A 26,388-nucleotide genomic window follows, 5' to 3' on the forward strand; every position below is an offset into this window, starting at 1 on the left:
GCGTTGAACAATAACAAGAAAAAGCACTAAAGAAGTGTTTTGTTTTGCTTTTCTTGGTTAAGTGATACTGAAAATGACCCTGATAAGGTCTAAACGATCGGGAGAACCTTTAGTTCAGACCTAAGAGATCAGACAAGGATGGGGCAGGATAATGTGTGTCTATAGTGAGGAATATCCTTTTTTAAAGTAGATGCAATGACTAGCGGTTTTAACTGCAACATGTTGGAAAGGTTGGGCCACAATAGGCTACCTTTCACCATGTAAATGCTGAACGTTACTCTGCAGGATTTTCCTTTTCGTTTCTTTCTCCTCAGGAAAGAAGAGTAAGATAGGGCTGAAGCACTATGAATTAAAGATCCACTAGCTTGCCACAGGTAGGAAAAAAAGAAAAAGAAAAAAAAAAAGCAAACCCGAAAGAGGAGCACAAGGACTTTTAAGCACGGACCGTCCGAGGCCTGTCTGCACCGGCCCGAGGACACTATTTGGGCGCTGCAGCGGGGATCCCCGGTGTCTGCCGGCCGGGCCAGCGCGCCCACAGGAGAGTGGGCTCTCTTCCCAAAGAGGGAGAGGCACTGTGGCTGCCGGGGGAGTGCGTCACTGTCCGGGACCTGAGACAGGTCCGCTAGGGAGTGGGCGCCCAGCCGCGAGGAGCTGCTCCACCGTCCGGTGACCCGGCTTCGCCTCCGCCTCCAGCCGCGGGGTGTGTGTGTGGCTCGAGCGGAGACCCCAGGTAAAGGGCGCCCCACTGCCGCTGCAGTCGGCGATCTCCAGCCTCCACGCGTTGCGGGAGCCGCCCGGGCGCGCGCCGAGGCAGCAGCGGTGACTGACGGAGTCGCCGCCCCCTCCTCCCCCGCCGCCCCCTCCCGTGTCCCTCCCCGGGCCCGACACGTCATGGAAACACAGACGTCAGAGCCCGGCGGCCAATCGGAGGCCGCCGCAGGAGGGAAAAGGGAGCGCAGGAGGGGGCGGGGGCAGCCGTGAGCCCCGCGCGCAAGGGAAGGAAGGGAGGGAGGGAAGGAGGGAGGGAGGGGCGCGCGGAGGCGCGAGTCGCCCGCCCCGCACTCCGGCCACCCTTTCCGTACCGCGCGCAGCGAGGTCTGGTTCTTCTCTCCCCTTCCCACCGCCCCCCCCGCGGGCACGCGCTCGGCAGCCGGGGACGCGCTCGCCGGATCCTCCCCTTAAACGCCCTCTCGGCAGTGAAAGCGCCAGTCCCGGTCCGAGCCGCGCTACCTCCGCTCGTGCGCGCGCGCGCGCCCGCCCGCCCTCAGGCTCCCCGCGGGCCGCGTCACGTGACCGCGCCCAGCCAAGGCGGCAGCGGCGGCCGCGCGAGCATCGGCGGCGGTGGCAGAGGCAGCGGGAGCAGCTGCGCCGCCAGCGTGGAGCGGGAGGCGTGGAGGTGTGGAGAAGAAGGGAGCGGGCGTCGGACCGGAACGGGTGAGCGCCGTCCTTCTCCCCCCTCCCTGCCTGTTCGGGCGGTCCCGCGGGTCACCCGGTGCACACACGGGCCCCTGCCCGGAGTTGGCCGTATCCCCTCGTGTTCGACCCTCTGCTTCCCGGTGTCCCTGGACCCCACCCCGGGCTGCACCCCGCCCGCCGACGCCACCGCTGCTGCTGCGGACGACGGCGCGGGGCCGGTAGAGCTGCTGTGCTGAGCGCGGCGCGCCCTGAGCGCGGCTTTGCGGAGCCGAGGAGGCGGGTCCTGCGGGGACGCGAGCGGCCACTCGCCGGCCGCCGGGCTCTGGGCGGGGGCCGTCCCGGCGCCGCCTCCTCCTCCGCCGCCGCCTCCTCGCGGTGCAGCGTGAGTAGGGAGCCCCGGCTGCTGGACGCCGAGTCTCTGGGCTCCGCGGCCGCCTCCTCCCCGAGGTGCAGCCGCACCTCCGCGTGGCTCCCCGAGCCCAGCGAGCCGGCTGCGGGCACGTCCCGCGACCTCTCGCCGCCAACCCTCCCACCCCCCGGACCCTCCCGCCTATCCTTCCTTGATTCTTCCCTCGGAAAAAAAATGGTTCCCGCTGCGGGCGAGGTGAGTGGCGGCCGGTGGCCGCCCGCGGCGGGGGCGGTCACCTGCGGGGGGAGGCCGGGTGGAGCGCGCAGGGCGCGGCGGGGGTCCTGACAGCTGGGCGCGGGGTGGAGCGCGGCGGGTCCCCGCGAAGTTGGCGGAGCCGCCGGTGTTCGCTCCAGCTAGGAGACCGTAAAGGTGAGAGAAGGCTTCCTCGCCGCGCGCCTCAGCGCCGGGTGCAGCTTGGAGTCGCCGTCCCGGTGGCTTCTCGTCTACACCCGCGGCTCTCCGACTTCGCGGGGCTGCTTCTGGTGCCGCCACAGCCCATCCAAACACCGGTCGCCCCCACCCCGGCGTGTGGTGACCTTGAGGGCACCGGTGCCCGGCACTCCCTCTCTCCGCGCCCCGGGAGGGTCACCCATTTAATCCCTGGCTCGGGAGGTACTGCGGGTGCAAGGTGAGGGTTCATCGTCGGTCCCCCGGAGAGGGTGATGTGATAGATGCGTGTCAGACTGGACGGTGACTCCCGGGGAGTTGGAGAACCGCATGGACTCTCTCTTTAGGGTTTGAGTCCAGCCCTCCAAGGATGTTCACGGTTGCTTCCGATTCATGTTTATGTACTTAGTTTAAAAGAAAAAAAAACCAATCTGTGCTATCCTAGGGTCCCTGGAAAGGGTCAGTAAGAAGGAGGGTGGCATTCCAATTGCGCGAGGGGAGGGGAGGGGGAAGTGGAGGGGGCGGGGGGCTGTTCCTCTATTTCATCTTGCAAGAGAATTTTGTGGTTTAGCTAGTTAGCGACCCCTGGGTCTGCGCTTTGGTCTCTGCTCAGGTTGGTCTCGGTGCGCATTCCATTCACCAGTTTACTGCGGGACTCTAGCATTGTGAATGCTTTTGCTGTTGCGGTGGTCGGACCCTAAGGGAAAGCTGGAGCTGGTGCGTGGGTACAGGGGTCTGTCAGCAGGACCCCTAAGGACTCGAACCTCCTCCCTAGGCTGTTTCTCACCCATCCTGTGGGTTAGAGCGCCGCAGACAGCCACCTTTGGCTGCTATGCATGCTACTTTTCTGGGTTTATTAATAATCTAATGGCTCCTTTTGGTATCGATTGCCGTCCCTGATAAATTAGTTATATGGATTTTTTTTCTTCATACGTGTGTAGGTATATGTACGTCTGGACTGTCTGCCTTTCAACATGGAAGGCTTTGTTGTGTTTCACCTCCCCCACCTGAGGACAGTCTTACTTTAAAAATAAGGTTCTTGCTCAGCGTAGGTGTATTTTATAATAATAAGTACTTGTAAGGGCCTGGTTTGCATAAAGCGCTCATAGGGCATCCCTTTGGATGGTGGCCCATGTGAGTGAATGGAGAGCCTTCACTTGCCCTGCCACCAGCCTTCCCTAGGGAGAGACTCCCCGTCCTTGTGTGTGGCAGGGGCGGATTGCGGGAATTAAAGAGGGATTGGACGAGGAGAGTCTGCTTTTTGTACTTGTATGCTTCATTTAACACTCTCCTCCCTCCCACCTTTCCCCTCCCGGTCAGTTCGAATTTGAAGTAAATAGAAATATATTTTTTTTCTTATTGGGAGCTTTTGAGAGCTGGTGTATGAAAAAGGCCTTTTAAAGCCGTATTTTCAGGGAGCTGTTTTAGTTCCTACCTTGCTTTGGATAAGACAGTTAAATTGCTGTCATTAAGGGTGGATCTCTATCCTGATTTTGGCTTGGGTGTAACTGCAAAGATCTTTGAAAAGTAACTGTTATTTCCTACCATATAGTCTGCAAAAGTGAGTCACAATTCGGGTGAGCTGAGGACAGAGCGCCACCTTTGATTTAAAATTTTGTTACCCCTCCACCCCCACCCCTATCAGATGGTGAAAATTTCGAGTACGCCCTCTTATCGTGTGGCCCCTTAAGAAGTCAGGAGACTTGTCTTCATTTTTCTGTATTCTACAGTTTCTAGATCTTGAGGAATTTCAGCAACTGTGTTGGAAACTGTGGCGTTTTGTTTTTAGTTGAAGCTTGAGACCTTACATAGCATTCTGAGCTGAGGTGAGAGGCACTAGTTTGACTCATGTTGATAATAAAATGAGAGGATATTGATGGTGTGGATCCACTGAGGGAAAGATAGTACTGTGACAGTGTTGTTCACGTTGTTTAGCCATTCCAGAAAATTCCAGTACCTACCAGCATGGAGGTACTTTTGCTTTTTTTTTTTTTTTTTTTTTTTTAAAGCTGCTGAGCTATGAACAGGTTCTAAAATACCGAAAATTGGGTGAAATTATTTTTCTGGACTGAATAGGACATAGTACTTTATTTGTTTTCCATTTACCTGCCTTTCGTGGCTTCAGGGAGGGGCTATAATTACTTGCTTTAAAATAATACGAATGAGTACATTAAGCAGGGGTACTAATATTCAAAGTTTAATCAAGTCAGTGTTGGGAGATGTGGCTTCTGCTTTCACTTCCTCTCAGATTATCTCATAGAAAAATAAATGGGATTTTTCAGGTTCGGAAGAGAGAGATGCTGTAGTTAGTGACAGCTAAGCTGATGAGGTTTCCCCACTCTCTCTGCATCCTTCGCTTTCCCTTCTCAAATGCAAATTTTTAGGTACACTATCTCTTTAGGCAGAGGAGAAAAAGCTGTAGCTTTTAAACAATGGATAGATTAACAGATACTACCTAATGCAGGTTTTAATTACAGACCACAAGCTATTATTTTGTTCTATCTGCATTTAAATTTTAATTCAACATTTGTGAGTTCTTCTGACTACTGTAAAGCATTAGATGTTGAGCTGTAGATAAGTATTAAGCTATAATTAAACAAAAAATCCGTTTGAGATGATAGGTTATTTATGCCTTCACTGTTACAAGGCCTCCTTAAACCTATGGAATATGGCCCTAGGTTAAAGGACATTTAAAGCCGTTAAGTTGATGCATGCAGAATAATTAATAACTGTTAAATGTATTTTCATAAAATCCTTTATTTGAGGATTCAGTTGACTAGTGTCCTTGGGCAACTATGTTAAGTTCTTTTTAAATGGAACAATCTCTTATGTGAAATGAGTTTTTAAAGTATTTGTCATTTAGTAAAACTTAGATAATATTGAAGATCACATTTGACAATTTTATGCATATAAGGTTTAAGCTGAATTTTGTAATTAATATGAAAAAAAAAACACAGAAAGAGTAATGGTCAGGGAGCAGAGACTTCAAGCCTAAGCTTCTGCATCTCATGTAAGGATATTTTCTTGATCTGTTGGAAGGGAAAGTTGCGGTCTAGTAAATGTCTTGCGGAAAGGTGCTATTAGCAGCTTATTTGGGGCTTTACAGACTCTGAGGGTAACATTACAAGGAAAATGATATACAAGGACCATTTCCAAAAAGAAGTGGCAGTTCCTTAGCTTTAGGAATGGGACTTATACACATAGCAAATACACCATTTTATCATACAAATTGCCAGTGAAAATAGAGTGACGTTTTGATGACAACTCATAGCCTGTGTCCTCTCAGTATCACCATACTAGAAATAAAATGGACATGTTAGGTAAATGAATGGAAGCCTGTTTTTTAACTGTTGGATTCTTACTATGTATCCCTGGCTGGACTGAAACTCCCTGTGTAGACCAGGCTAGCCCTGAACTCGTAGACCTCCCTGCTTCCTCCTTTTGAGCTCTTACGTTTAGTATCTGTAGTATAGAAGATGCTCAGTTCTACCCAATATTTAATAATGTCTGAAAGATCAACTCTGGCTGTGTATGTGGTGGGGATTTTTTATTTTTCTCCCGATACTCTGTTGCATAGCAGATACCAAATGGTAGCTTTTCAGGTCCTGTTCTTGTTGGTGACTTAGAAAATGCAGATAGTTATTTAGTGTCTTTTTTTTTTTTTAACATAACCGTGCTGTTTGATTCTCATAACAAGTGATTTTTCAAGATGAGTTACGTAGACAGTTGTGCCTTTCCCTCCTTGGTAGTCAAGGTGATTTATCTAGGCCCAGTGTCACATAGCTGATAGATAAATCAGCCCGACGCGGACTCTGGATTATGCAGAGGCGCCTTCCTCCTCCTGCTCACTGTCTTCTCACTATGTGTGTCCATATATGCTTATGGATGTATATGAAAGGTCAGCTTCGGATCAGCATAAATTTAATAATATAATAAAAATAAATTTTCCCAGGCATAGCTTTATAGTTTAACTCTTGCTTATGCTCGGAGTAATATAAACAATTCAGACATATTCTGATTTGCTTAGCAGCGAGAGAGTGAATATAATAAACGTTTGTAAAATGCTATAGTTAAATTTATAATTTTTAAAAATCTTGTTTTCAGCGACTTTTTTTTGTAATAACTTAGTTAGAAATAAAATATACTAGCGCAAAAAACAAAACAAAACAAAACAAAACAAACCACCCATCAGCTCCTATGGTATTTTGTGTACTTGCTTTTCTGCTACAGGTATGTTAATCTAAATTTCTCTAGAGTATTAACTTGTTGAACAGTGCAATTTAGAAGTTTAAATAGGTCCCCAGTGAGGAGATTTTAGTTCATGAAATCCAAAACCTCGTCCCAAATCTCACACAGAATCAGGTAGTGGTTCTCTGCAGTTAGTGCATTTACCTGGGACAGTGGCTCAAGGCGCAGGTCCCCTGGCGTTACCTTTGCAATCAATTCTCAGGAAGCAGATTTGGGGTGGGACCTACCAGTCTGCATTCAGAAAAAGTGATACTGAATTTATAGGTTTATGAAATGGTAACATCGTTTTTAAAAGTCTTTATGAGTCAGGAGGAAAGCATGGATTTATTATTAACATAGTCAAATTTGTATTTGTGAATAGTTTTGACTGTTGTAGAAAAGTTGGACTTGTCGGGTTGGGTAGTTTTTGTGACAATTGTAAAAATTGATAGATGGAAAATACTTCTCTTATCTGTGTGTGCTGAGTGGCCTTTCAGAAGGTCTATCTATGGTTACTTATTAAGCATTGTAAGCTCTCAGACAATGCCTGTCTTATTTTTGTGTCTAAATGTCTGCTGTCGTCAAAGGATTTGAGCACAGGTTTCTTTTCCTAAAAGTAATTCATCTTGTGTCATCACCGTTTTGCGTCTTTAGGTATCATTCTACCTTTTGTTTTTGTGTTAGAGGTGACAATCTTTCTAATAAGTGGACGTAAACTAGTAGGCAAATAGTGACCCTTTTAAATTTCATTTAGCAAACAGCCACTTCAAAAACAGCATACTAATGCTGATGATCTTTCAAGAATATTAATGACACCATACCGATAACTTTCCAGCTGTATACCAAAACAAAAGGCAGTGCTGTTTCACCTGCATGTTAAAAATGTGTGTAGCTAGATAATCTACTGTAAGGTCCATTTCATCTGACTGTTAGGGGAGCTTTAACTATTACGTACTATGTATGGATAACTGCCTTTTATAAGTTTCCTGTTTAAAACCAGTCTTAAAATGCAGCTGCTTTGCTTCATGTATATCAATGTAATAAATAGCCTATACATGCATTAAAAATGAAAGCAGTTTCAAAGCCCATCTCAAGACGACTGAACTTGTTTTTATTTTTAAAACTTAGGCTTACTGGTTGAGCCTTGGAGCAGTTAGGAACCATGGTGTATAATTTACTAATGATTATGAAAATCTAAATTAGTATTTTTGGCATAGTGGGAAGACTTCTCCCTATGTGTTTTTAAAAAGCTGTTGTCTATTAATTTTCCAAAACCAATGTTAACTAAATAATACGTGATATTTAAAATTATTTCTTTGGTAAGAAAGTTACTTGCTGTTTATAAGTATAATACTTGTCACAGTCTGGTCTCCAGCAGTCTGGAGTTCACGTTTTGTGTTATTACCACTGTCACCTGGGCCTCTAGAGACAAGGAGCCTACTTTTGAATGGACCACTGCTTGCTCTGCCTGCTTACACTGTGAAATCTGAGATTATACTCTTCACTGAAAACTGGTGTGACTACTGCACAGACCTGATAAATTTAAGAATAAAGTGTATGTCTTCTGAAAAGTAGATCCTAGAAAGGATTTGACTATTTAACCTAAAAGGAGCTTTTATAATCATTGTATTGTTAGCAATGTAATCTGTCTTGTTTATTAACCTAGAATATTCTCTTGCCAGAAGGACTTTTAAAATAATCTTGTTCTCAGAATCCCCAGTTCTTTTGCTTTAATCTACGTTTCATATTTGTGCTGAAATTTGTTGTCAGTTTTTTTAAAGCCTTACCTGATTTCTTCACTAAAACATTTAGTAGTGCTGTTGCCGCTGCCTCCCCCTCCCCTCCTCTTCCTCCTCCCCCTCCCCTCCTCTTCCTCCTCCTCCTCCCCTTCCTCCTCCTCCTCCTCCCCTTCTTCCTCCTCCTCCTTAAAAAAAAAATAGATGATTTAAATTATTTCTTTGGTAAGAAAGTTATTTACTGTTTATAAGCATAGTAACTTCTCACATTGTGGTCTCTCGCTGTCTGGGATTCTGGTTTTGTATTAATGTTAATATCACCTGGGCCTCTAGAGACAAGGACCTGATTTTGAATGGACCACTGGTTGCTTTGATATATATATCTATATATCTATATATGTATAGATAAAGATATGTAGATATCTATAGATAAACATATAGATATAGATGTAACTTAATTCTGGAGACCTTGCATCAGATAAGTAGCCCATTGTTTTCTAAAGTGTGAGCACTGGTTCTTAGAAACATAAAGGGTTTGATGTGAGGAAGGGGACGGAACTGAAATCTTAAATGTACACTTTATGCAGTTTTCCCATTCGGGCTTTCTTTACTTTTGTAACGTGAGAGTATGGATGGAGCCTGTCCAGATGTGCTGAGTGTTGCCTCTGTTTCACAAGCCATCTTGGTGGAACACCTGCCCCATCTGGCAACCTTAGTTTGCTCCTAACCAGGGTCACTACTTGCAGGAGGCGCCATTCACAATATAACCTCAGAGGATTAATGTGTTCTGGAGTTGACCACAGTGCTGTAGACAGAGCACCGTTGACTGTCCACTGGAGACAGGGTATCGCCTGGCTGTCTCCCTGTTCCCTTTGCTGGGACTTCCTATGTGTACCCTCTAACCTGAGAAAACCCGGATCCTCTGGTCTAAGTATGCCTGTTACTCAAAGCTCAGCACCTGTCCACTCGTTCTAATCATTCTTCATTAATTTGCCTGTCTAAATTAATTCATCTGTATTTCTGTTCTTAGCTATACGCTTCGTGGTTTTGTTTTTAAGGGTTTTTTTTTTTTTGGTTGGTTGTTTGCTTGGTTGGTTTTTTGAGCCTTGGCTGTCCTGGACTCACTTTGTAGACCAGGCTGACCTCGATCTCACAGTAATCTGCCAGCCTCTGCCTCCCGAGTGCTGAGATTACAGGTGTGCGCCACCACGCCTGGCCCTATTTTTTTTTTTACACTTACATGACTTTATGTGTGCTTGCATATGTTTATGTACCCCATGTATGTGCAGGTGCTCATAGAGGCTGTGGATCCTTTGAGCTTTAGTTACAGGCACTTGTGAGCCACCTGATATGGGTGCTGGGAACAGATCTCAGGTCCTTTGGAAGAGCAGCAGTTGCTGAGCTACTGAAGCCATCTCTCCAGCCCTAGTTGTCTTGCGTTATATATCCCCTTTCTATACTGGAGACAATATAGAGAAGTTGAGAAATGTGTTGATGAAGAAACAGCAAAGGTGATGACTTACAGACAACAAATGTTCAGTCAGTATTTTTTGCCTATTGATTTAGGAGTTAGACATTTTGTACCTTTTGTTAAAGTATAAGTAATAGAGAAGCTTGAAGAAAGTTGACTTGTCTTTGACTTTTTAATTCTGCTTCTTTTGCTTCATGGGACAATCTAATTTAATTGGAAAGGAAGACTGATGCCTTTTCATTGAATATTATTAAGACAGTAGAATTTAGCTTCTATTTGGGAAGCTTTTTTTCCATTTGTAAACAGTGTAGTATATTCATCCTTATTAGACTTTATTCTGATTCTAAAAAGTAATTGTAGTTAAGATTTATATTTTTAATCAAAACACATGTGACACTCAACTCTCAAAAGAATTCATAAAATAAAAAAGAGAACAAGTCATTGGGGAAATTATATTTTTAAATAACTAACTTCATTTTTGGCATGGGCCATATTTGTCTTTCTTCTAGATAAATGTTGGGATGTGCTTCCTGGGTTTATATAAAACCCACTGGTCTGATGTGTGGTGTACAAGGCCATAGTTTGAAGCATTTATCATGGCTTATAATGTAAACACGATACTCTTGCAGTTCCTGTGTGTGATAGGACTGCATGTCGCACTGTCATGGATTGCAGGTTCTACTGTTTTTAGAAAGGGTTTTTAAACCGAGTGGACTGTAAGTCTGTGTGACCTCGTGTCCAACCACCGTAGGCATCAGGAACAAGTATAAGGATGCAGTCTGTGTAAGTATGGTGGTACGGCCATCCTTCTACCTGCCTTCAGGTCAACAAAGACCACACCTATCATTTCTATCAAATGCTCATTTTATACACACAGCACCAACTTAAAACATAATTACTTACAGAAATTTACCATGTAAATCATCACTCTCAAAATACTTAGGGGAACCTCCAAAAAATTAACCTATTTTCTAGTAATTAGCACATTGTGCTACTGTTTGTCTCTTCTAAATCTTATACGGAAAATTTTTGAAAAGCCTTTAAGGGTTCATATTTTAGGTATTTATTGTTTTTCTTTAAACTTTTTTTTTTATTTCTGGACACTATTTTGTATAGATCTGATTTATTATTGATATTTGTGGCACCCCCTTTTTAGGCTCCATTACCCGCTTCCTTTCCTTCTGGTTCTCTCCTTCCAAATTAGTCTGCCGGCACCATTAAAGAAAACCTTTAGCAGCCTTGAACAGTCGATAGAGTCTCAGGAGGGAATGGTGCCTCTTGGGTACCTTTTCCCCTCATGAAGGAATATTAAAGAGACAGATCTTGTGCCTTGTTTTCACCATTACAGTATCATATCTGAATGGAAGTGTTTTGTGGAATTACTCCTCATGCCCCAGCTCAAATTGTTCCTTCCCTTTCTGAGTGTGTCCGTCCATCCGTCTGTCCGTCCGTCTGTCCCTCCCTCCCTCCCTCCCTCTCTCCTTCCCTCCCTCCCTCCCTCCTTCCCTCCCTGCCCCCGCCCGTGTGTGTGTGTGTGTGTGTGTGTGTGTGTGAGAGAGAGAGAGAGAGAGAGACAGACAGACAGACAGACAGACAGACAGAGACACAGAAAGAGACCTTTAGAGTTCAACACTCAAAAGTTACTTGTTCTCAGCATTTGACTAGATAGACGTCTGCATCACCCATCACGCTCTACAGCGTGGAGCTCTGCTGCAGGCTGAGCGCCACACTGGTTCACAGGTATAAAAATGAAAACTTAGTAGGCAGTTTAACAACACATTCATTTAGGGAGCCAATGACAGTATGTTCCCTTCATCGGCCTATAACCTCCTCAAACAGGCTTTTGAACGGTTTTGTAATACCAGGTAACCCGGTATTAAAAAAACTATTCTGAGTGTGGGGCAGGTCTCCAGTTCAATCACAGAACAGTTGGTTACCGCCGAATAGTTGTGCCGCTGTTGCACCAGCAGGCGTATCTTGCTTGGCTGGTCAGTATCGTAGCACATGTGGGCTACAGTTAAGTGAGACCGTTAATGTGTTTCCTGACCAGTGTAAATAGACAGAACTTTGATAATGGTGTTATAGAAAGGATTGGGGCTTGGTCCTGATTTAGCTTTACCATTGTAGTTGTAATACAACGGTTGGTCCAAAGATGCAGAGGAGTCATTTCATCAGTGGAAAATAAAAGGAATTTGAAGGCAAGGATTAGTACTACCAACAAAAGTAGCAAGGAGTAATGCAGTAAGTGTTGATCCTTTTGTACTAAAATATATACAGGTGCTGCCAGCATGCACATTATACAGCCAGCTGCTGCCTGTAGCTGTGTGAGGTTGCCCATTCCTTTGCTAGATAATTCTGTCCATTTCTTCTCAACTCCTGCTCAAAGTCAACTGAGAAATGCTATAATTTCTTTCTTTTCTTTTTTTTTTTTTTTGTATCTTTAAGAAGTCACTTATGAATTTGGGTACTTTGTATATTCACAGCAACCAAAATCATGATAGAGAAATACTGAGTTTGAGTAAATGGAAACACTTGAGTTTCTCTGGCATCTCCCAGAAAAGTATAAAAAGGCAAGTATTTTTAATTTTCTAAGTTTAGCTTTCAGAAACCTTCATTAAGCTTAGCAGACTCCACTTTTTTAGCCTTTAATTAAAAAAACTTTGTGAACTCTTCTGTGTTTTATTATTTGTTTTTCAATTGTGACAAGCTCTATTTGGTTCCTGAAGATAAATATATTTGTTGAAAATCTAAGTGGTCTTGAGTTTTTTGTCAGAAGAAGGTGCATTAATGTTGCTCCCTGTAAAGTGTACACTAAAAATGTGAATAGCAAGTTTCCCACAAATTCAGAGAAAAGAAATCCTCACCAAAATGTGAGAAAGAGCTGCAAAAGCCATACATCAGAACCCAAGATTGCTGCTTTAAACATGTTTACTGCATAGTATTATACCTTAATAAAGCAGTATGAGGATTTAAAAAAAAAATTAAGACAAACAAGGTAAATTAAAGGTGTGGACATTGACGGTTGGCTTTCTAACTATAGATTTTACTGTAGAAGATCTGACAAAAACACTTTTTAAAAAAAAAAAACACACATAAATGACACTTTTCAAAACTTTGCTCTTAAGCCAGAGGACTGTCCTATGCAGGACAGACACTAAAGCTGAATGAGATGTAGCCTTTGTGCACTTAAAAAGCTGAATTCTAAACCAGTGATAGGAAGGCCTAAGAGCTGCTTGGTTTACATCTCAGGATTCCCCCAGGCTCTGGTTGTAGCTCTGTGACCATCTTCTTCATCTGTTCAGATTATAGAAGACTCTGTCTGTCTCTGTGTCTGTGTCTCTGTCTGTGTCTCTGTCTCTCCCCCCTCCCCCCACACCCCTCTCACTTTTCTAGGGAAGTTGAATACAGTGAGGCACACAGCTGAAAACCAAGATATCACATTCCTTAGTGAGTGCATGCAGATCCTGGTCACGTCTCATTCAGCTGTTTGTGTGCTGGCCAGAAGAGCAGCATTCTCCGGCTCAAGGGAAAAACTTGTAGATCTCGATTTGTGTTTGTTCAAAAAAAAAAAATAAAAAGAGTCTTTGTCAGGTCTTCTTCAGTGAAATCCATAGTTAGAAAGCCACCCAGTGATGTCAGTACCTTTGATTTACCATATTTGTCTCCCCACCTCTCATCATAATGTACATGTTTTTTCTTATTGCTTTACTAAGGTATCATACTGCATAGTAAACATTATGTTGTTTAAAGTGACAGTCTTGAGTTCTGGTTTATGGCATTCTGAATGGAAAAGCATAGCCCTCTCCCATAAAAATGTCTGTCTCTGTCGCCTCCCACCAGCCCCCTGATGGTTCCTTGGGTAACCTCTGCTCCGTCCTGATTAATTTGAAATTTCTACAATTACATGTACTTAGAATCATACAGTATATGCTCTTTTGTAGTCTGGCTTTTCATTTGATCCAATTATTTTGAAATTCGTCCATGCTGTATCTATTAATAGCCTGTTTCTTTTTATTGCTGATGAGAACGTCACTGTATAGCTATAACACAATTTGTTAATGGAAATTGTGGCTATTTTGGTTCTATTAATGGACAGTCTGGTTCCAGTAAGGCACAGTTTGTTATTATTGAGTTATATTATCTCTTTATTGTTAAGATCAAAGAGCTTTAGGTATCATTTGTGTGTGTGCGTGTGTGTGTGTGTGTGTGTGTGTGTGTGCGCGCGCACGCGCGCGTGCGTGCTGGGAGTTGGGGGGACGTGTTAGCGAAAGGACTATATATATACCAGAATGATCTGTAAAGATGAAGCTAGGTACCGTGTTACCCACCTTGCCATCGCTGTGAAAATGTGTACCCCAAACAAGTCAGTGCGTCGGAGGAGAGGCTGATGTGGGCCCTGCTTTCAGAGATTTGAGTTCGTGGTTGCCGTGGCCCGTAGTTCTGGGCTTGTGGTGAGGCATGCTGTGGCATAAGCATGCGATAGACAGATAGAGGGCTTGGTAACCTCAGGGCAGCCCAGAAGTAGGGAACGGGCGGGCTACAGCGTCTCCTTTGAGGGCAGCGCTCAGTGGCCTAACTCCTTCCAGCAGGTCCACCGCCTCACTGTAGCACCCCGGGTTGGTAACCATCCTTTAATATATACGGTGGTGGTGGTGGTGGTGGGGGGCAGGGTATTTGAGATCTGAAAACATAAGTCATACTAAACGAGTAGCTAATAGATTAGGAAGTGCCGTTTGTAGTTGCCTTTGAGTAGAAAGTGACATGGGACGACGAAGGGGATTGATGTTTAAAAGTAGAAGAACATAGCCGGGCGTGGTGGCACACGCCTATCATCCCAGCACTCGGTCTACAGAGCAGGTCCAGGACAGCCAAGGCTACACAGAGAAACCCTGTCTCAAAAAACCAAAAAAAAAAAAAAAAATTAGAAGAACATTTTGGATCTTTAAATAAGCTTGCACTTGGAGGATTTTTATCAAAACTATGTAGATATCCCCAAAATGTGTAGGTACTCCAAATATGTCACCTGTTTTTGTGTCTGTTTGCGCAAATGATGTTACTTTGCGTAAAATAACTTGCTTCTACAGAAGCATAGAGGAGTAATGTCCATTTGACTGAACATTTCTTTTGCAAAGGTATTCTGTGAACAACTTACAGGTTTCCCCCGCTTCTTTGATTTCTCCTTCAATCCCATTGTATTTCCAAGTTCAAATTCCTAAGTCTCTTATTATAAGGAACAGTGGCTTGCCGTCTGTAATATTATAGTAATGGCTTGGAGCTGTTTTTTCATGACACCCAAGTAATTCCAGTTATTTTGAACAGATAAAGGGAAATTAAAATTAAAATAAATTGAAATAATTAAAATAATTGAATAAAAGGAATCCCCATATACCAGCTTTCTACCTGTAGCATCCTGTCCTAAGACATTAGAGTGAGTGGGCTCTGTGGAATTTGTGGGTGAAAAATAGTCTCTACAGAAAAAGATGAAAAGGGTTTTTAATTGTTTTCAAAGACTATTCTCGGGGCTGGGGAAATGAATGCGTGAGTAAAGTGTTTGGCGCACTAATGTGAGGACGGCTCAGATCTCAAGCATCTACTAAACGCCAGGTGAGCATGGAGACTCACTTCAAGTCTAGACTCTGAGAGTTGGAGCCAGGAAGCAAGCTGGGTAGCTAGCGTGGCTGAACCAGTGAGAGGCCCTGCTCTCAGATAAAGTAAGAGAGCACAACGGAGGCACCTTGCTGTCACCACCTGGCCTCCACACGCTCGCGCACACAGGCTCACGTGTACCTCTACACAAAGGAAAATGTGCGTACACCACACAGACTTACCTGCAAATGCAGTGACTTACTGACTTTTTAACTACCTAAAAGTAGCAGAGCACTAATTATATGTTTGGAAAAGACAGAATGATGTAAAAGTAGAAGAAAATCAGGCTGGAGCGATGGCTCAGCGGTTAAGAGCACTGATTCCCAGTACCCACACGGTGGCTCAGCACCTCCTGGGACTCTAGGACTAGGGGGCTCAGCGCCCTCTTCTGTCCTTCACAATCACCACGCACACGCGTGGCACATACACTACACGGAAACAAAACCATCTATGCATATAAGGTAGATTATTTAAAAGAGAATCACTGACTCTTTCAAATTAACTGGCTTTATCATTTCATTATTTTAACATTTAAATTATATGTTTTAACATCCTTGGAGTAATAAAATATGATTGTATTGTTTTAACAAACATAATTTCCCTCTATTTAAGTTTTTCTCCTTAACCTGATATGAATTAGTATGATCTATCCTACGGCTGGTTCTGTGTGTGGACTGTGCTGGTTTTCCTCTACATTAAATTATTTAGTTATTATCCCTCGTTGTGCGTCTTTATTTGTAGGTGTTTATCTCACTTATGACTGTGCCTTTTTTTAAATTACTAAATTTAAAGAAACGTGGTAGTTTGTGACCTATTACAATCTTTTTCCAGCTTCCCAGACTCAAGGTTTTTTTTTGTTTTTGTTTTTGTTTTTCTGTATACATGTTTCCTGTCTAACTTACAAGGCTTTCCACTACTTTCTCAAACTCCCATGGCACTTTTTAAAATTGCATACCCGTTTGACACTTCCAGGAGCTGTTGTTCTCCCTGAGAGTAGAGAATGTTAATGTTTCTGTTACTCAGCCCTTGACATGATGCCTATTTGTACCTGTGAGGTTCTTCCCAGCATTAGATGAGCATCTTGTATGTGGTTTTGAGCTTGTATCATTGGCTTCTGAGTTCTGTAAAATACTTGTTTGGGGCAGGAGAGGCGGCTCCACTCCACTGTTATGAGCACCAGCTTCTTCTCCAGAGGACCTGGGTTCGATCCTAAGACTGTACGTGGTGGCTCACAAATGCCAGCACTCCAGTTCCAGGGCCTCTGGTTCCTTCTTCTGGCCTCTGAGGCACCAGGCACACATGTGCTGCACAGACACTAAGTAAAACAAATAAAAATAAAATGCCTGTGCCATCGCTTAGAAGCGATAGTATGCTTGGAATGAGAATTCATCACTAGCTCCTGTCTTCTTCTTTAACTTTGAGTTGACCGATGTGTTAGCTGAAGTTACTGACTGCTTTATGCTTTATAAATTAATCTTTCTGCAAGGAGAATGTACTTCTACAAAACTTTACTTCTGGGAAACTCCAGATGTTCTAATGTCTAAACCTTAACTGAGAAATTTGTGTGGAACTAATAACACCACACTGTAGGTGAAGTAAAATTGCAGAGACATTTCAAGGTATTTTAGTAGGTTTTCACATTTTCTGATTTTTTTTCAAACTTTAGATTTTTAAGTTGAAGACACATTTTATGTATACACACACACACACACACACACACACACACACACACACACACATATTTATTTATTTTTAATGGGGTGACAAGAAAATCAGGAGTTCAAAACCAGAGTGGGTTACATGACACTCTGTTTAAAATGGAAAAAGAAAAAGGGAAACGGGCGAGGTGGTGGAGGGAGGGAGAGGTAGGTGTGTGTGTGTGTGCGCGCGCGCTCGTGAGCATGTGCACCAGGAAGGGACTGCAGAACCATGAGTCTGCACGCCTGCTGTTCCTTCTTTCTCGTTTCCTTTTCTATGAGAGTTTTCATCAGGTGCTGCTTGCTTGCAAGTACCAGTGTTTGTGCACCTGTCCCCATCCTTGACTGTTCTCTATTTTAAAGGGGGGTATCGCTTCTAGCTCTTTTTCCCCTACAAAGCAGCGGGGGGTGGGGGGGCTCTGGAATGTGCTTTCAGTGGTTTTGGCTGCCATTGTTCCTGTTCTTAAAAGTTACTGCTGAAGAGTGTCCTGAGCGGCGTTGAGCACTGCTTGTGTTTCCACAGCGAGCCAAGGCCTGGTGATGAGTCAGTCATGCAACCTTGGACTTTTCTCCTGCCTCCTTTCTAGATAACATACTAATTCATGTAGCCATAGACTCAGACTCCATAGTTTCCCAAGAGAGATGCTGTCTGGTGAAGATCTTTGTCCTGAAGTGAGGGAAAGCTGTTGGCAGGGTTCTTTAGCACGCTCCTGCAGCCTATTTGCTGGCAGCCGCTAGCCTCATAAAGTGTATACCCCCAAAGCTGAAGAAGTTTAGATTGGTTTTAGGGTTCTTGAAAGATATTTGCTTAAATGAAAACTGCAAATATATGCAAGAAGCTGCAGGTCATCATTGAAAGCCACAGGTAGTGCTGGGACTGTGGGCTTTCAAGTGAACATGACAGCCGCAGAAGTAGCATGTGGTGGGTATTTGTATATTTGGGACTTCAGCACAAGTAGGGTGGTCATTTTCTTTGTTTTGTTTTTTCTATGTAAGTAATGTCACTTTTAAGAAAAACGTACAGGTATAAAAGAAGTGTGCACAATGTGCTTTTATGTTAAAGTCAATAAATACCAGTCCTGGCTGGGCATGGTGGTGCACGCTTTTAATCTCAGCACTCCAGAAGTAGAGGCTGGCGTAGCTTTATGAGTTCTAGGCCAGCCTGATCTACATAACAAGTTGCAGGCCACCAGGACTGCGCAATGAAAGCTTTTTCTCTCACCAGTCTTGTGGACGAATCCCATTAGTGGACTGATTGCTTCGTGGAACAGGGGTTGGAATGAAGGCAGCACAGGGCTAGAGGAAAGGCTAAGGGGCTGTTGGCTATTTTCTGGGCTAGCCTGGGGCTGTTGTTCATACACCTTCCTGAACCGTGTAAAGCAAAGTACAAAACCAGGAAATTGGCAGGAAAGCGTTTTAAGAAGCCAAATGTCCTCCTGTAAACTCCAAATGCCTCTCTTGTTGAGGTGTTTACTTGGTATGTTTACTCATACTTTAGATTCATTCCTGTACCAGTTTCCTAAAATATTGCAAATGACAGAACAAATTTGAGAAACAAAATTGTTTGGAGGCAAGCACAAGGATCGTGGTTTTTAAAAAACAAAAAGACAGAAAAACCAAATCCGATATCTTGATGGCCTCAGATGACATTTTTGAATGGATCAGATTTAACAGTCGTGGACAGTTGGTTAAAAACGTTTGCTCTTTGCTGTTCTCCATATCTGGAAAACCTTCGCATGGAATTAACATCATTAAGGACGCTGAAACCCCTTCACAAAACTTAGATCTGTCAAAGAGTAGGTATCTGAGGAGTTAGGGGTCATCTGGTTGGGTCCTGCTGCGGCCCCAGTTCTGCAGGCACAGTCATCCTGCAGTCTTACTGGGAGACCCTGCTGGTTCCAGGCGTGCACAGCAGCTGTTCACTGTTCCTTGCCTTTGTATGTCACACTCCTCTTCACTAAATCCCTCGTGTCACAAAATGCTGCTCCTGTTCAAGGCCTGCTTTTAAAGGCCAGGCTTTGCGGAGCCACCCCCTCCCGCCTCTCTACACAGCCGCCTCCCCATGCCTGGGTTGTGATCACTTTATACTGTCAGTTTCCTGGACTCTGAAATATCAGGTAGGAAATAAAGGATGAGTTTAGTAACAGTTGCAGGGGAGTGAAAAGTGTGCACACAGATAACACTCGTACTGACTGCAAGAGACAGTTCTTTTCTCAGGAACTGTATGTAATAGAATTCGTTTTTCAACTAAAAAACGTAAAGATGGTAATTATTACTGGGATATTATTATTTTTAAATATAGAGAAATTCAAGTTCAAGCCATTTTCAGTTTCAGGTCAACTGAGTGATCATGCTGATCTTGGGTTGGGAACGGCAGGCATCACAGCAGCGCGTTACCTTTTATAACCCGTGTTTTGCGGCCTTAACTTCTCAACAACCTTTACAGAGGGCACGGAACTTTGCAGCTTAGCAGAATGTCTAGATTTGTTTGAATTTCATATTTCATTATTTATTTAATTTTTAATTTGCCTGAGTTCCTGTGCATGCACACATGAGAGGAACACAGAGGCCAGCATTTTCTGCAGTCTGTTCTCCACTTCCCTCCTTTGTTAAGGTAGTATCTCGTAGGGTACCCCAGGAAAGGTGGCCTGAGCCTGTCTCAGGAAGGTTGAGATTACTGGTGTACCACAGCATCTGCTTTTTACGTGTGTCCTGGGGTTGGCTACAGGTTGTCAGGCCCGAGCAGCAAATACAATTTTGCCTGTTGAGCCCTTCTCCATAGCCCCAACTTTCTTATTTTATAATTGTGGTTTTCTTATTTTTATTTCTGTAGTTAAAGTAACAATGATCCCGTGTGCTAATGTATAAAGAGGAAACACCACACTTCCTTAATTTGAAAATCTTTTTCTGAGAATAAGGCCAATCTTCTCCCGTATAATTGCCTGCCTGACGTGTGACAGGCAATCTGTGTAAACTAGATTTTTGGTTTCAGTGTTGTTTCTTAATTATAAACTTTTGAAAGATACTTTAAGCAGAAATGAGGGATTAAAATTCCCATGGACTCAACCATAACAGAAGGATGGAATTTCTTATTTGGGAAGCTAGTAGTGCTTAGAAGCTCAAAGAATGACTGTAGGAACCAGGGGAATGGAGTGTTTCTCTCTGTGTCTGTCTTCTGTCTGTCTGTCTGTCTGTCTTTCTCTCTCTCTCTCTCTCTCTCTCTCTCTCTCTCTCTCTCTGTGTGTGTGTGTGTGTGTGTGTGTGTGTGTGTGTGTGTGTGACTATGGAGGCCAGGTGTCTTCCTGTATGACTCCACACTTACTTTTTGAGACAGGGTCTCTCACTGAAGCTCATGCTCGCGAACCGCTGCTTCCTGGCCAACCCCTGCCTGCCCTCTCAGTGCTGGGATTTTACCTGCCACACCTGGATGTTTAAGTGAGTGCCTGCGGAGGCTCCAGCCCCAGCCCCTCATGCTTGTAAAACAAACACCTCGCCTGCCAGCCGCCTCTCCAGTCCTGAGTGTCTCTAAAGTATCATGTGTTGTCTTCGATGTATCTGCTTGCAGGTCTGTTGCCTTTGGATGAGGGTAGGGGTTCCTTAGCTGCTGACACTAGCCCCTGGACCTTGCAGAGCTCCTGGGAGAGTGCAGGTCTGAAGCTGAAGAGCAATCATGTGTCACCTGCTGGCTTCATTGTGCCTGGCTTTTAAAAATTGTCTGGGGTAATTTGTCATAGGTTGGCAAAAGGTTTTTATGCAAATTATTTAGTTTCTGTCTTTGTAAATTTTTCATTTATGCCATGTCTCAGTGAGAGTTTTGTTGCTGGGAAGAGACACCATGACCTTGGCAACCCTTAGAAAAAGGGAAACATTTAATTAGGCCTGGCTTTCAGTTTCAGAGGTTTTAGCCTGTTATTGTCATGGCAAGAAGCAAAGTGGCCTTCAGGCAGATAGAGTGCCGGGGAGGGGGCTGAGAGTCCTACGTCAGGCAGCAGGAGCAGTGAGTGAGCACTGGGCCAGGCTTGAGTGCCTGGGACCTCACAGCCCCCCCCCCCCCCAACCCCCACAGTGACATACTTCCTTCACCAAAGCCACACGTACTCCAAGCAAGGCCACAAGTCTCCCCCCTCCTTTATTTTTATTTTTATTTTTAACAATTTATTCCCTTTACACCCCAATCATAGGCCCCCTCCCTCATTTCCTCCTAGTCCCACCTTCCTTCCCTCCTCTCCTTTATTCCTCAGAGAGGGGGAGCCCTTCTCTCCTACCAGCTGACCCCAGCCTATCAAGTCCCATCAGGACTGCCTGCATCCTCTTCCTCTGTGGCCTCGTAAGTAACCCCGCCAAGGGCAAGTGATCAGAGTGCAGTCAACAGAGTCCATGGTACAGACACTAGAGGACCCATATGGAGACTAAGATGGCTGTCTGAGGGCCTTGGTCCTCTCAATACATGGTCCATGTTTGGTCCATCCGTCTCCGCCAGCCTCCCTGGGCCCAGATTTTGTTGGTATTGTTGGTCTCCTTGTGGAGCCCCTGTCCCTTCCCGGATCTTCTATGCCCCCACTCATCCATAGGACTCCCTGCGCTCTGCCCAAAGTTTAGCTGTGAGACTTGGCTTCTGCTTGGATCCCCTGCTGGGTGTAGCCTTTCAGTGGACGACTATGGTAGGCTCCTGTTTGGTTGGAGCCACAAGTCTTAAAGAGTGTGTCTCCCCCCCCCCCCCCCAACATGGGCCTGTGGAGGCCATTTTCATTCAAACTGTCCCATGCCACATACCTCATGGCTCAAGTTTTTCCTGGTAAGTGCTTGAGACATGGATTTTGCACTTTGCCTTGAGTTTAAGAAAATGGGTTTGGCTCCTTGCCTCTCCTTTTTGTAGTCAAGAGGCTAAAGAGTCTGATTTTCTTACATAGTTAGGGACTGTGTGAGAAGCATGTTGCATCAGCAGCTGCTGTGCTTTGATCTTGATGGGAGCATTCCTGATAAGGTAATAATTCATTTCTCTGTAGACAAAGACATAATTGAGTTGACCTGCCCAGGTGCCCCATAGGCCTGAAAGGCATCTGGGCCACTTCTCTAGTTCCAGGTGGCTGTTCTTTCCGTTGCCCATAATTGTGCCTCTGACATGTCATGGTGTGTGTGTGTGTGTGTGTGTGTGTGTGTGTGTGAGAGAGAGAGAGAGAGGGTGGGGGGAATTAAAATGTTCTTGGATCATTCTTGAAATGCTTGCTTGTTCATCCAGCTGTTGCTGTGAAAATGTTCCGGATATTATGCATTTAATTAATTTTATCGACTAAATGTTGGTTTTAAAGGGCCCTGTTTAAATCTAGTTTTGTTTAGATTGTCCCACTCATTTGAAGTAGCAAGCAAGCAATGTGTATTTGATACACTCCTAATCCTTTTCTTCTTTCTTTGAGATAGGGCCTCATGCAGCTGGACTTGTTCTTCCGGCTTCCTGCCTCCACTTCCCAAATGCTGGGCTTTCAGGTGTGTGTTGCCACCTTTGGTGGTGTTACCCTGGTCATAAAGGGTGAATGCATACTGTCAGAAATATGTGTGGGGATGAAGGAGACATAGTGATTGTTAATGAACTGTGGTGTTTCTGATGGTTCCAGGGAAAGGGAAAACATGGAGAATGACATTCTTGTCAAAACCAACAAGTGGTAAATAATAGATGCTAAAACTTGCGCTTAAACTTTAACAGCGCTTCTGTTAAATTTGGGCTCAGGAGTTTAATGACCTGATGGACTTAGGAAATGTTGTGTTGTAAGATACTGTTTTGTGTAGGGACTTGCCTCTGACAGTTTCTGTGGGGCAACTTTGCTAATGCCCCAAGAAAGGGGTGAGCCACAATTTTGCCATTATCTTTACAAAGGGATTAGACACCAACCTTATTAATGAGATGTATTTACAAAATTATAAAAAGATATTCAAGCATATCTTTTTAAAACAAAACATAGGCTTTCTGTCTTTGAGATGTTTTTCTTAAAAAGCACTGACAGTAGATGCCTCAGATGGCTCAAGCATCAGGGTGGCCGAAGATGATGACTTCTTGGTAACAAGCAGTCTTTTGCTAGCCTGTGTATATTCTGGTCTAGTTAGTAAAATGGGAGTGTTTTAATAGCCACATCGCATAGTAGAAATGACATCTAGTTTTAAAAAGTTTAGAAATTTTATCAGATGCCTAGTGAAGTCTAACTGTGAGGAATCCAAACTTCCAAAAAGTAAGGAATTGGGGCTTCTGTACAGTCCATATTTAAACTAGAGAAAAGTAAAACAGTCAGTGTGATTTTTATTAGAATAAGAGCCCTGCAGATTTGTTACGGGAGTCAATACGACTCAGAAGCGCCGTCACACCTCTGTGTATAGTGATCTACAGCCATTTGCTGTTTAGAAAACACTGATAAGCAAGTCATGGCGGTGCATACCTGTGGTCCCATCATTTGGCGGGGTAGAGGCAGGAGGCTCAGGGGTTAACGGTCAGGCTGTGACCCATGAGATCTTGTCTCACGATAAATAAAGAGCAAATTAATAGAAGCAAAACATTGTATTTGTGTGAGAGGCTGCATCTATGGAACAGATAAGGCACGGACGTGAGGATAAGCACTGTCTTCCAAACTGACTTGGTATGTGAAAAAACAAACAAACAAACAAACAAACTATAAATACGAATACAGGAAACGAGAGGATAGAGTGAGGATGAAGAAGTCATTCTGAGCCTGGGCAGAATGTGGCTTAGAGGCTCCCCTCCCCAACTGCTAATTGGGCATGTGACGTCTTTAAGCTTACTCTCAGAAGCATAGTAGTTATTCTGTAGGGCCAGGAACACAGGCCAGATGGACAGTCTGTTACCTTACAATTCATTTCCAGTGTTTGTAAGTGTGAGACTAGACTAAGGTGATGCTCAGCTCCTGGAAGACCCAGTTTCCTTCAGAATCAAAGAAAAGCCAAATTGCATTTGATGTTTAATCTACTTTTAAAATTGTTTCCTTGGAAACTGGGCTTTGTAATCATAGAAAACAGGACCAGTTTGCAAATGAGTGTTTTTTTGCGTGTTCCAAATATTGCACAGGACATGTGTGGTCTAAAAGTTATTTGTTGATTATCTGATGTTTAAATTTAATAGGGAGTCCTGTACTCAGCTTAATAGCTTTTAAGGACCTGACAAGACAGGCAGTAATGGAGTGAATCTTTGGTCTGCATTGGTAAATAGGAGCCTGAAATAGAATGTCCCAGTGTTTAGATGGGTGGTGGTAGCTCACGCCTTTCATCCCAGCAGGAGGCAGAGGCAGGCAGATCTGTGAGTTCAAGGACAGCCTGGTATATAGCGTGAATTCCAGGACAGCCAGAACGACATAGAGAAACCCTGTCTTGAAAAAGACAAAAACAAAAAAACCAAACCAAACCAAAACAACTCCCCTCCCCCCCAAACAGTATTCAAAAACTAATTTTAAAAGCCACCTGTTTTTATTAATTAGAACCAACAAGGAATGTAGGAACTCAATTTAATACAGTGAACCAGGGTTCTGAGCCATTAACATAAACCCAGTAATGCATGTATGTTCATTCATGAATGTGCGTTCAGTAATGAATGTGACCTTTTGGGAGGGTGACCTCTTCATATACATTTTCTGGTAGAGGAGACTGTATGCTAGAAGGGTGAGTGGGTCTGTGTCCACTAAATGGGGCATAGATGCCTGCCCTTGGAGATGTCATGGATTTAAAGCACTCTGGACACAGGGCAAAGCTAGAAAAGCTCTGAGAACCTGGTCCAACCATCTGCTTTGTAGATGGGACCCAGTGGCACTCCACTTTACCCAGGATCCTGCAGATGGGTGAAAACTCGGGTCCCGTTCCTAACCATTCACAGTTAACATCATTCAGGGTAATAATTGAGTGGTAGCTTTAGCTTCAGGTAGTGTGTTAGACACTGGGAGCGATAGTGGCTAAAGCAGCTTTGTCGTGTATATGTGGAACTGTATTGTGTCTCCACTGATAATGAATATTTGGTAGCTTAATGGACAAGATGGCGTAAAACGATTTATTGTCCCAAGCTGCAGTTCTTACTTTTGATCCTTGGAGCTTATTCCCCTGGTCTACAGTTTATATTCAAGATATTTTGTAACTTCAGTGCACTTTATAGTCTTAACCTGCACCTTTATTCGTTGTTAGCTCAGTCACCCTCAGTAGTGATTGTGGATATATCAATGAGACCTCATTGATTGATTGTACAAAAGAAATTGTTGTCAGGTTATATCATTGCCTGAGACTATGAATACACAAAAACCTGATCTTATCTAATGCTTATCTCCTTGAGTTAGATTTCTGCCAGTAACCTTGATATAGGGAGTTTATAAATTGTAAGGAAGAGCATGGAAGCCCTGGATTGGTTAACAGGATGGTCCTGGTTTTCTTTTTACATGTAGCAGTGTTCTTAACATGTTTTATTTTATTTTTATTATTTATTTATTTATTTTTGGTCACCGTTTGGCTTAGCATGGAATGAATCAGTAGGAAAGATAATATCACAAGTATTGTATGAATCTGCCTTTTTAGTTTGGCAATCTAATGAATTCTCAGCAGTGGTTCCCAAATAGAGAAATTATGCTTGGTTTGTGCCAACATTGAAAATGCAAATATGCCTGTAACTTGTGAGACCTGCTTATTGGAATTACTGTGTAAGGAACATTTGTTTGAATCCCACGCTGAACCCTATTACTCTCAAAATATTAATGATTTTCTCTCTTAGCAAATAAAGTATATGGAACAAAAAAATTGATGTTTTTCTTATTTGGGTGCCCCAGTTTTGCGGTCCTCCATATCAGTTCTTCATTCTAATGCTCTCTCAACTGAGCTGTTTCAGCTTACCAATATCAGTTCTTTATCAGCTGGTGTTCCTTAAAAAGAATGAGGTGCTGCGAAGATGGCTCAGTGCTTAAAACGCTTGCTGTGATAGCATGAAAACTGAAGTAGGATGCTCGGGAAAGTCTGTAAATGCCAAGCCGACAGCATAGCCACCTGCGACTGGAGCTTCACAAGAGAGAGACAGGGTATCCCCACAGTAAACCGGCCTGTATGTACCTGCTATATGTAATATGAGCTCTGGTTTTATTTGGGAAATTCTGCCTCAGTAAATAGAGAAATGATGGGAGATGATTTCAAACATCAACTTCAGGCCCTGCATGCACTCACATATGTGTGTGCACCTGTGCACACTTGTATGTCTGCACATCTGTACACACATGCATGTACACCACACCGAAAAATTAAAAAGGATAAAAAAAAAAAGAACACCAAGCCAAATTATCACCTTTATGAGATTACTTGAAATGAGGCTTTAAGTAATTTAAAAACACCAGTTATGCTGGAAAGATGGCTGTGTGCATAGATGTGTCTGCTACC

General features: G+C 43.8%; 1 protein-coding gene across 4 annotated transcripts in view; it reads left to right on the forward strand.

Moving 5' to 3' along the window:
• The first annotated feature begins 1,223 nt into the window (after positions 1-1,223).
• ATP2B1 (ATPase plasma membrane Ca2+ transporting 1) overlaps positions 1,224-26,388 on the forward strand; it is a 106,072-nt gene continuing 80,907 nt past the window's right edge. Inside the window, exon 1 of one of the 4 annotated variants that reach the window (XM_084797263.1) lies at positions 1,224-1,434. The gene's annotated coding sequence lies outside the window, so the exon portion shown is untranslated. Of the gene's footprint in view, positions 1,435-1,791; positions 2,021-26,388 lie in introns of those variants that run through there. The other 3 variants (XM_084797266.1, XM_084797265.1, XM_084797264.1) reach the window with 3 other exon arrangements.

Source organism: Acomys minous (genome assembly GCF_964271855.1).
Source record: "Acomys minous genome assembly, chromosome: 9".
NCBI classification, from domain to species: Eukaryota; Metazoa; Chordata; class Mammalia; order Rodentia; family Muridae; genus Acomys; species Acomys minous.